Genomic DNA, 10,467 nt, shown 5'->3' on the forward strand with positions numbered 1-10,467 from the left:
GTTCAGATAGAGTGGGAGGGAGAGAGAGGAAGAGAGAGAGAGAGAAACATCGATGTGTCCCTTCCTCTTCTTGTAAGAACATTAATCCCATCATGAGGGCTACATCCTTATGACTTCATCTAAAGCTAATTACTTTCCAGAGGCTCTACCTCCAAATGCCATCACATCAAGGACTGGGGCTTCGACATATGGATTGAATAGGGGGAATACAAACAGTTCATGTTCTATAGTAGCTTTATTAGTAGTACAGTGCATAGCAATAAGCAATTTAAAAAGAGCATTTTATATTTTTTTAAAGTGGGTATAGTGGCTTTGCATCCTTTCCAGAATAAGGTGGGGTATATACCCCATACAGTGTGTGTGTGTGTGTGTGTGTGTGTGTGTTTCTTATTCTGGGGTCTCACTACCCTCTTCTTGAAACTAAAATCTGTTTTCATTAAAACTAGCCCTGGCCGGTTTGGCTCAGCAGTTAGAGCATCGGCCTGTGGTCCGGAGAGACCCGGGTTCGGTTCCCGCTAAGGGCATGTACCTTGGCTGCAGTTTGTCCCCGGCCCTGGTTGGGTCGTGTGGGTGGCGGCCACTCGATGTGTCCCTTTCACATCAATGTTTCTCTCTCTTCCTCTCTCTCCTTCCCACTCTATCTGAGTAAAAAATGGAAAAATGTCCTCGGGTGAAAATTAAAAAAAAACAAAACAAAAACTAAACATGTAAATCCCTAATATAGAAATATTGATCTAGGGTAATATTTTTTTTTTAGTTATGAAGTTTTCAATAAAACTTTTAAAACTTATTAGCCAGAGCAATGAATCCTCCAAAATGTAATGTGTAGGCTCTGAATATCTCACTGAAAGAAACTAAGAGTTCTTAAAAAAAGAGCAGATTTTCAAGGCTGGGGCAATAATGGATCAAATAAGCCCAGGTCATCTTACCCAGACAGCAAGATATACTACAGATGACTATGTCATTTCAAAAGAAACTAGTGCCTACTTGAAGAAGCTCTCACTCACCAAAAATGAAATAATTAGAGCATCAAAAAGAAAATAACTGCAAATCAAATATATGAAATTCATGAGTTCATAATAATACTCTACACTTTATATTCTGCACCCACCACTAAGAGAACTTTCTGCAATAACGGAAGTGTACTTGTCTACTGTGGAGTATTCTCCCCACAGATCTTCCCTCCTCAGTTCTCTCAGGTCTTCAGTCGAAAGTCTCCTCTGAATGAGTCCTTCACTAAACATCCTATTTACAATTGCATCACCGACACACAGACATTCCCTCGCTCTGCCCTCATTGCTTCCTGCACCCCTCTTATCATTATCTAACCCACAATAGACAATCAACAAAATGCATACGTAAATATGTCTTCTTTCCTTTTCCCAAATAGAACTTAAACCCGTGGAGAGTAAGGATTTATTTTTTTTGTCTGGTTTATTCACTTCTATATTTTCAGAACTAGAACAATGTCTGCCATGTAGAAGGCACTCAACAAATAGTAGTTAATGACATTTGAAGTTATTTCTTGCACATTTTTAAATAATTCTCCATTATTCTCATTTCTTCTATAAAATGTTGTTGCAGTTGCTAGTGTTCTCCTGGTAGTTTAGATATAGAGTTAAATCAAAAGTGCATGGGATGACTCAGGATGGAGACATTAACCATAGGAGCTGAGCTGTCAGTGAGGTAAAATCAGTAATTCAGAGTATGAGATGGTAATGAGAACATAAGCCCTTAGCTCTCCTCTGAAATTCTCAAAAATATTGGTGGCATGGGGGTGGGGGATACTAAACTCCTCTCGTCAGATGAGATAGGGGCTAGAGCACATTTAGAAAGATTTTAAAAGAAAGAATAACTGAGCACAGGAAGACTTGGAATTTGAGGTTACTCCAAAAGGTAGACACACCTCAATAACTCAGAGCTGATACACTGGGAATTCGCCAGGTAATAGAAATAGCACAAGCCAGGAAGCAAACTTTTCCATATATCTGAAATGTTACTAAGTGCTCTATGGAACAATTTGCCTAAAGTTGAATTTGGGTGAATGTTTTAGAATCCAGGATATGCCTGTGCTAAGTCATATTTGCCAATACTTTAGAAATGATAAGGCATTTCTTTATGGATTGGTCTTATTTGATTCCCCCAATAAGGTACATCACAAGTGTAGGTTTTACCACTGATCAGTCTTACCCTAATTCAGGAGCTGAGGAATTTGCTTCTATATCACCAGCGAACCCGTCCTGCTTGGGGGTGTGGGAGTGGGGGGTGTTCACACAGAGCGTAGTTTGTTTGAGGCTTTATCTGCAAAGTAAGCCATGGGCAGTGCCAGCAGCTGGAGGAACAGCTGTCCTGACACCTCAATAGTACAAGAGGGTGATTCTAAAATGGAGCCAACTGGTCAGGCATGCATGGTGCCTAGCACGGGCTTGACTTGAAGGCTTCCATCTACCCTTCCCTTCTACTTCCATATCAGCATTTCTCATCACCAGCCTCTACCATCTCCAAGGCCACAAAGCCCCATCTCCCTTTCCCTCCCCACTGCAGCCCTGGTGACTGTCACCTCATCACCACCTCTTTCCTCCCCTCCCTGCTGATCAGTCCGGGGATTCCTCTCTTCACTCTGTTGTTATGGCATAAACCCTATGCCTTGCTGTTCCTTCTCCACCTTTAATTCTCAAAAGTGTACTTTCAGCCCTGGCCAGTGTGGCTCCGTTGGTTGGGTGTCATCCCTGTTGGATTCGGGGTCAGGGCACATGCCCCTGTTGCAGGCTCGATCCCTAGTAGAGGGCCGCAGGAGGCAGCTCATCAATGTTACACTTTCACATCAATGTTTCTCTTTCTCTCTCTCTTCCCCTCTCTCTCTCTCTCTCTCTCTCTCTCTCTCTCTCTCTCTCTCTCTCCCCCCTCCTCCCCTCTCTTCCTTTCTCTCTCTCTCTAAAACAAAGTGTACTTTCAGAGTAAAACCAATCAACAAAATGAATGATCTTTGCATAATTGCTATCACTCTCCTCACGGTTCTCCAGGCCTGTGGTTGGTCTCCTCCGGCTGGACGGAGAAGAGGCCACGCGAAGTGTGAGGAAGGACAGCACAAAAAGTCCTCTTCTTTCTCCACATGGATAAGTTTTGTTGCCTTCATTTACATATAAAAAGACTGAGGTGCAGAATGATAATTGGCTTGTGCAAGATCACAGCCAAGCCATTGTACACAACTAAACTGGGAGCAGGCCTCTGGACCCAGGCACATGTGGGCAGGGAACATTTACTCCATGAAGCATCTGCTCAGAGGCCCAACTAATGTATTGTATATGCATAAATGTGATCTTCCTATCAACTTTATGATGAAGTCAATAAGATCAAAGCAGCAGGCAGAACAGAGAACATACTGGCTAAGAGCTATGTGGGAGTCCATTCAGCCCAGAATTCAAATTCCAGCTCTGTCAGTTATCAGTGATCTTGGACAAACTCATTTACTTAAATCCAACAGCTTTTAACCTGTGGAACAGGTTACTTCGTGGTGTTGTTCATTTTTTTCTACATTAATAATGAAGACTGGATGTCAAATCACTCATTTTCCCTCCAACATTTTTCAATGTAAAATTTCAAACACACAGCCAAATCGAAAAACTTTTAAGTGAAGATCCCAATATTTTGCTTACTACCCAGATCCCATTATTAAATTTCACTGAAATTGCCACATCAGCATCCCTTATCTATCCCTCTCTCCAGCCATCACTCTTTTTTTTTTTTTATGTATTTCAAAGAGAAATGTGGACTTTTCCCTTTGAATACTTCAATATACTTATTAAAACTAGACTGTACTGTTTGTTTACATTTTTTATCACTACATTTTGAGTTAAAAGGTACATTGGAGATCATTCTGTCTCACTCTCTTTATTCCACAAATGTAAAAACTCAGCCAGCACATTTCTCTGGAAATGGCCTTAGTATTTTTGTGTTTTTTTTATTTGTTTGTTTGTTTGTTTTTTATCCTTACCTGAGGACATTTTTGAATCTATCTTCAGATAGAGAGGGAGGAAGAGAGAGAGAGAAACATCGATGTGGGAGAGACACATTGAGTGGTTGCCACTCACACAACCCCAACCGGGGCTGGGAACAAACTGCAACCAAGGTATGTGCCCTTAGCGGGAACTGAACCCGGGTCTCTCTGGTCTGCGGGCCGACGCTCTAACCACTGAGACAAACTGGCCAGGAAATGGCCTTAGTTTTGAGAGTGATGATCCCAAGTAACATTCATAGCTACGTTTTAAGATTTTATTATTTCAATTTTTTATAGTCTTTGTTTCTTTTTTTAGAAACTATTATTTAGTGCTTGTGTGGGCAGCACATATACTAAAATTGGAACAATGCAGAGATTAGCATGGCCCCTGAACAAGGACAACATGCAAATTCGTGAAGTGTTCCACCTTAAAAAAAAAAAATAGCCCTGGTCGAGTGCTAAGTGGTTAGAGCACCACAGATTCTATTCCTGGTCAAGGGCGAAGTGTGCAGAAGGCAACTAATCGATGTGTCTCTCTTACATCAATGTTTCTCTCTCTCTCTCTCCCTCACTCCCTTCCACTCTATCTAAAAATCAATGGAAAAATATCTTTGGGTGAGGATTAACAAAAATAAATAAAAGGACTTTATTTTTTTTAGAGCAGTTTCAGGTTTACAACAAAATTGAGAGGAAAGTACAGACATATGCCCCTATTCTCGCACATGCATGTCTTTTCTATTACCAACATCACTCACCAGAATGGTACATTTTTCACCAAAGATGAACCTACATTAACACATTATAATCACCCAAAGTCCATAATTTACCTTAGGGTTCATTTGATGTGCAATCTATGGGTGTGGGAAAATGTATAATGACATGTATCCATCATTATAGTATCACACAGAATAGTTTCGCTGCCCTAAAAATCCTCTGTGCTCTGCCTATTCATCTCTCCTACCACCCTCAACCCCAATATTTTTATTGTGTCAATAGTTTTGTCTTTTCCATAATGTCATGTAGCTGGAATCATATCGTATGTAGCCTTTCAGACTGTCTTCTTTCACTTAGTTATATGCATTTACGGTTCCTCCATATCATTTTGTAGCTTGCTTGATAGCTTGTTTATTTTTTAGCACAGAATACTAGTTTATTTTCTAGATGTACTACAGTTTATTTATTCATTCACCTACAGGAGCACATTTTGGGTGCTTCCAAGTTTTGGCAATTATGAATAAAGCTGCTATAAATGTCCATGTGCAGGTTTTGCGTGGACCTAAGTTTTTAACTCCTTGAGTGAATACTAAGGAGCACAAGTGCTGGGTCATATAGTAAGAGTATGTACAGTTTTGTAAGAAACCACCAAACTGTCTTCCAAAGTGGCTGTACCGTCTTGCATTCCTACCATATATGAACAGTCCTGTTTTTCCACATCCTCGTCAGCACTTGGTGTTTTCAGCGTTCCAGATTTTGACCATTCTAATAGATGTGTAATGGTATATCATATTTGGGGTTTTTCTATTTGTTTTTTCTTTATTGATTTTAGAGAGAGAGGAAGGGAGAGGGAGAGAGAGAAGCATCGATGAGAGAGAACATCAATTGGCTACCTCCTGCATGCCCCACACTGGGGATTTGGCCCACAACCTGGGCATGTGCCCTGACCAGGAATCAATCCAGTGACCTCTTGGTGCATGGGTCAACACTCAACCACTGAGCCACACCAGCCTGGCCATATTTGTTTTAACTTGTATGATTTGGTTTTATTTTTTACGTCCATTGTGGGTTCTTCTAGATAGTGCTATGAACTAAATTTTGTATCCCAGTGTAATGGTATTTGGAGATGGGGCCTTTGGGAGGTAATTGGGATTTGATGAGATCCAGAAGGCAGGGCCCTCATGATAGGATTACTCTTCTTCAGAGAAGACACTCCAGAGATCATGGTCACTCTCTCTTTCCACCATGTGAGGACATAGCAAGCAAGGTCCTGTCTATAGGTGAGGAAGAGAACTCTCACAGAACCTGACCATGCAGGCACTGCGATTTTGGACTTTCCAGCCTCCAGAACTATATTTTTATTTGGGCCACCCAGTTTATACTATTTTGTTATGGCAGCCTGAGCTGACTAAAACAGATGTAAATATATTGAACCTGTTGACTCATCTTATAATAGACTGCAAATTAGTGCCGTGCAGAAAAGACTAATACAATCTCAATTCTTTTTGAAAATAGGTTAATAAAAATTATAATAAAAATATTTGCAAATCACCCGGCTGGTGTAGCTCAGTGGTTCAGCATCGACCCATGCATCAAGAGGTCACTGGTTCGATTTCCAGTCAGGCACATGCCCAGATTCTGGGCTAAATCCCTAGTGAGGGGCATGCAGAAGGTGGTCAATCGATGTTCTCTCTCATCGATGTCTCTGTCTCTCTCTCTCTTCCTTCCTCTCTCTCTAAAATAAAGAAAAAATTTTTTTTGCAAAAATAAAAATTTGCAAATCATATATCTGATAAGAGGTTAACATCCAGAATATAAAAAGAACTTCTACAATTCGCCCTGGCTCGGTTCAATCCCTGGTTGGGGTGTGTATGAAGGCAATGTTTCTCTAACACATCAATGTTTCTCTCTCTAAAAATCAATAAAAACATGTCCTCAGGTAAGAATTTTTTTAAAAAAAGAACTACAACTCAACAACAAAAAACAAATAACCTGGTTTAAAAATGAGCAAAGGCCTTGAATAGACATTTCTCCAAAGAAAATATACAAATGGCCAATAAGCAGATATAAAGATGCTCAATATTACTAATCAGACGGGAAATATGAGTCAAAACAACGAGATACCACCGAATAACATCCAGTAGAATGGCTATTAAAAAAACAGGCCCTGGCCACTTCCGGTCAAGATGGCGGCGTAGGTAAATGTGGTATCGCGTCCTCCCACAACCACATCAAAGTTACAACTAAACTACTGAACAACCATCATTCAAAACCACCTGTAATCAAGTTGAATGGAAGTCGTACAACTACGGAATTAAAGAAGGAGCCACATTGAGACTGGCAGGAGGGGTGGAGGTGGATGGGCTGGTCCCACACCCACGTGTGGTGGATAAAAATCAGGAGGACACCTCGGCTGGGAAGGTCCTCCCTGAGGACTGAGGGGTCCCCGTCCCACACCAGGTGCCCTGCTCGGGGTTCTAGTGCCAGAAAGAGAAGTCCCCATAACTTCTGGCTGGAAAAACCAGCGGGAACTGAGGCTCAGGGAGGCTGAGGCAGCTGGAGCCCCAGGCAGCTCCTCTTAAAGGGCCCGCGCACGGACTTATCAGACTCACTCCCTCTAAGCCTGGAGGGGGAGGCAACTTGACGGGCGCCAGAGACATACAGGGAAGAACTGAGCTGTTTGGCTTTGGAGCAAGGGCTGGAGAGGGGGCTTTCTCCAGGACAAACATGCTGTCAGAGACCTTTGTTCTTTTGGTGAGCCCTTCTCTGGGGCAGCAGATAGTCACCATATCTGGGACTCCAGCAACCTGGTTCACACTGGTTGCCCCGCCCTGGTGATTCCCTGAGGCCCCGCCCCACCCAACTTTCAGGCCCACCCAAGCTGCTACCAGTTGCTTAACCATAGGATTGGCCTGTCTTGGATCCTGCTTCAGGTTTTCCTAAATTATTTCAAACAAGCAGCATCTGGTCTCAGCTAGCCCCATACCACTCGTTAAGTAATACACAGAAACAAACACAGGGAGGCAGCCAAAATGAGGAGACAAAGAAACAGGTCCCAAATGAAAGAACAGTACAAAACCCCAGGAAAAGAACTAAGCAAAATGGAGATAAGCAACCTAACAGATGCTGAGTTCAAAATACTGTTTATAAGGATGCTCAATGAACTTAGTGAGAACCTCAGTGAACTTACTGAGGGCCTCAAGAGCATAGAAAAGGATCAGTCAGAAATGAAGGAGGCATTAACTGAAATAAAGAATAATTTACACAGATTCAATAATAGAGTAGGTGAAGCCAAAAAGCAAACCATCGATTTGAAATCTGAGGAAGCGAAAAACACCCAATCAGAACAGCAAAAAGAAAAAAGAATCCAAGAAAATGAGGAGAGTGTAAGGAGCCTCGAGGACAACCTCAAGCGTGCCAACATTCACATCTTGGGGGTGCCAGAAGGAAAAGAGAGAGAACAAGAAATCGAAAACCTATTTGAAACAATAATGGCAGAAAACTTCCCTAATTTGGTGAAGGAAGCAGATATACAAGTCCAGGAAGCACACAGAGAGTCCCAAACAAGATGAACCCCAAGAGACCCACACCAAGACACATCATCATCAAAATGCAAAAGGTTCAAGGCAAAGAGAGAATCTTAAAAGCAGCAAGAGAAAAGCAGATAATTACCTACAAGGGAGTTCCCATAAGACTGTCAGCTGATTTCTCAAAAGAAACTTTGCAGGCCAGAAGGGAGTAGCAAGAAATATTCAAAGTGATGAAAAGCAAGAACCTACAATCGAGATTACTCTATCCTGCAAAGTTGTCATTTAGAATCGATGGCCATATAAAGACTTTCCCAGCCCTGGCCAGTTTGGCTCAGTGGTTATTGCATCGGCCTGCGGTCCAGAGAGACCCGGGTTCATTTCCCACTAAGGGCACGTACCTCGGTTGCAGTTTGTCCCCGGCCCCTCACACTTTACCTGAACAAAAAATGGAAAAATGTCCTCGGGTGAGGATAAAATTAAAAAAAAAAAGACTTTCCCAGACAAGAAAAGTTAAAGGAGTTCATCACCACCAAACCGTTATTATATGAAATGTTAAAGGGTCTTTTTGAAGAAAAAGATTAAATATATGAACAAACAAAATGGCAATGAATACATATCTATTGGCAATGGAATCTACAAACAAAACAAACAGGCAGACAGAAACATTCTCATAGATACAGAGAACATTTTGTTGGTTGCCAGATGGGAGGAGGGTTGGGAGAATGGGTGAAAAAGGTGAAGAGATTAAGAAGTACAAATTGGTTGCTAGACTGACAAACCTCAAAGGGAAGGGGGCTGGGGGTGGGAAGAAATAAACCAAAAAACTTATATGTAACCAATGGACACAGACAACAGTGTGGGAAAAGGCAGGAGCGGGGCGGGAGTGGGGAGGAGGGGGGTCAATGGGGGAAAAAATGAGGAACATCTGTAATACATTCAACAATAAAGATCAAAAAAATAAAATTAAAAAAAAATTAAATAAATAAATAATAAAAAAATTAAAAAACAGGTCCGGCAGGTGTGGCTCAGTTGGTTGAGTATAGTTCCATGCACCAGAAGGTTGCAGGTTCAATTCCCAGTCAGGGCTTGGTTCCTGGTAGAGGACGTGCAGGAGGCAGCCAATTGATTGTCTCTCTCTCTTTCTCCCTCTTTCTCTAAAATTAATTAAAAAGTATTTAAAGCAAAAACCAAAAATTAACAAGTGTTGGCAAGGATGTGGAGAAATTGGAACTCTGGTGCATTGCAAATGGAAATGTAAAATGGTACAGCCACTAGAGAAAACAGATTAGATTATCAAAAAATTGAAAATACCAATACTCTATGAGTTAGCAATTTTTTTTTTCCTGGATATATACCCAAAAGAATGGAATACAGGGTCTCAAAGAGATATTTGTACACCATGTCCATAGATATATTATTCAAAATAGCCAATAGGTGGAAGCAACCCAGGTGTCCATCAACAGATGAATGAACTTTTATACATGTGGTGTATATAGCCTGGCTGGTGTGGCTCAGTGGACTGAGCGTTGTCCTATGGACTGAGAGGTCCTGGTTCAGTTCCTGGTCAGGGCAAAAGCCCAGGTTGTGGACTTGATCTCCAGTAAGGGGCATGCAGGAGACAGTTGGTCAATGTTTCTCTCTCCCTCTCTCTCTCTCTAAAAAAATCAATAAAAACATAAGAAAAACTTTAAATGTTTTATACACACACACACACACACACACACAACGAAATATTATTCAGTCATTGAAAGGAAGGAAATTCTGACAATGCTGCAACATGGATGAACCTTGAAGACATTATGCTCAGTGAAATAAGCTGATCATAAAAGGACAAATATTGTATGATTCCACTTATATGAGAGACCTTGAATAGTCAAATTTATAGAAGCAGAAAGTAGAATGGTGGTTTCCAGGGGCTGGGGGAAGGGAAGTTATTGCTTAATAAGTACAGAGTATCTGTTTTGCAAGAAGAGTCCTTGAGATGAATGGTGGCGATAGTTGCACAACAATATGATGTACTTAGTGCCATAGAACTGTACACTTAAAAATAGTTAAAAGAGTCCCAGCTGGTTTGGCTCAGCAGTTAGTTAGAATGTTGAAAGGTCAAGGGTTCAATTCCCAGTCAAGAGCACATACCTGGGTTGCACTTTTGATCCCCAGCCCTGGTCAGGGTCGTGCAGGAGGCAACCAATTGATGATGTGTCTCTCTCATATCAAAGTTTCTCC

The 10,467-nt window shown here is 41.5% G+C and overlaps 1 non-coding gene across 1 annotated transcript; it reads left to right on the forward strand.

Annotated features, from left to right (window-relative positions):
- Nucleotides 1–4,326: 4,326 nt before the first annotated feature.
- LOC118619415 lies at nucleotides 4,327–4,430 on the forward strand. The gene has a single exon (XR_004957194.1). It is a non-coding gene; the product is annotated as a U6 spliceosomal RNA (small nuclear RNA).
- The last annotated feature ends 6,037 nt before the right edge of the window (nucleotides 4,431–10,467 follow it).

This window comes from Molossus molossus, unplaced genomic scaffold (genome assembly GCF_014108415.1).
Source record: "Molossus molossus isolate mMolMol1 unplaced genomic scaffold, mMolMol1.p scaffold_m16_p_6, whole genome shotgun sequence".
Lineage (NCBI taxonomy): Eukaryota > Metazoa > Chordata > Mammalia > Chiroptera > Molossidae > Molossus > Molossus molossus.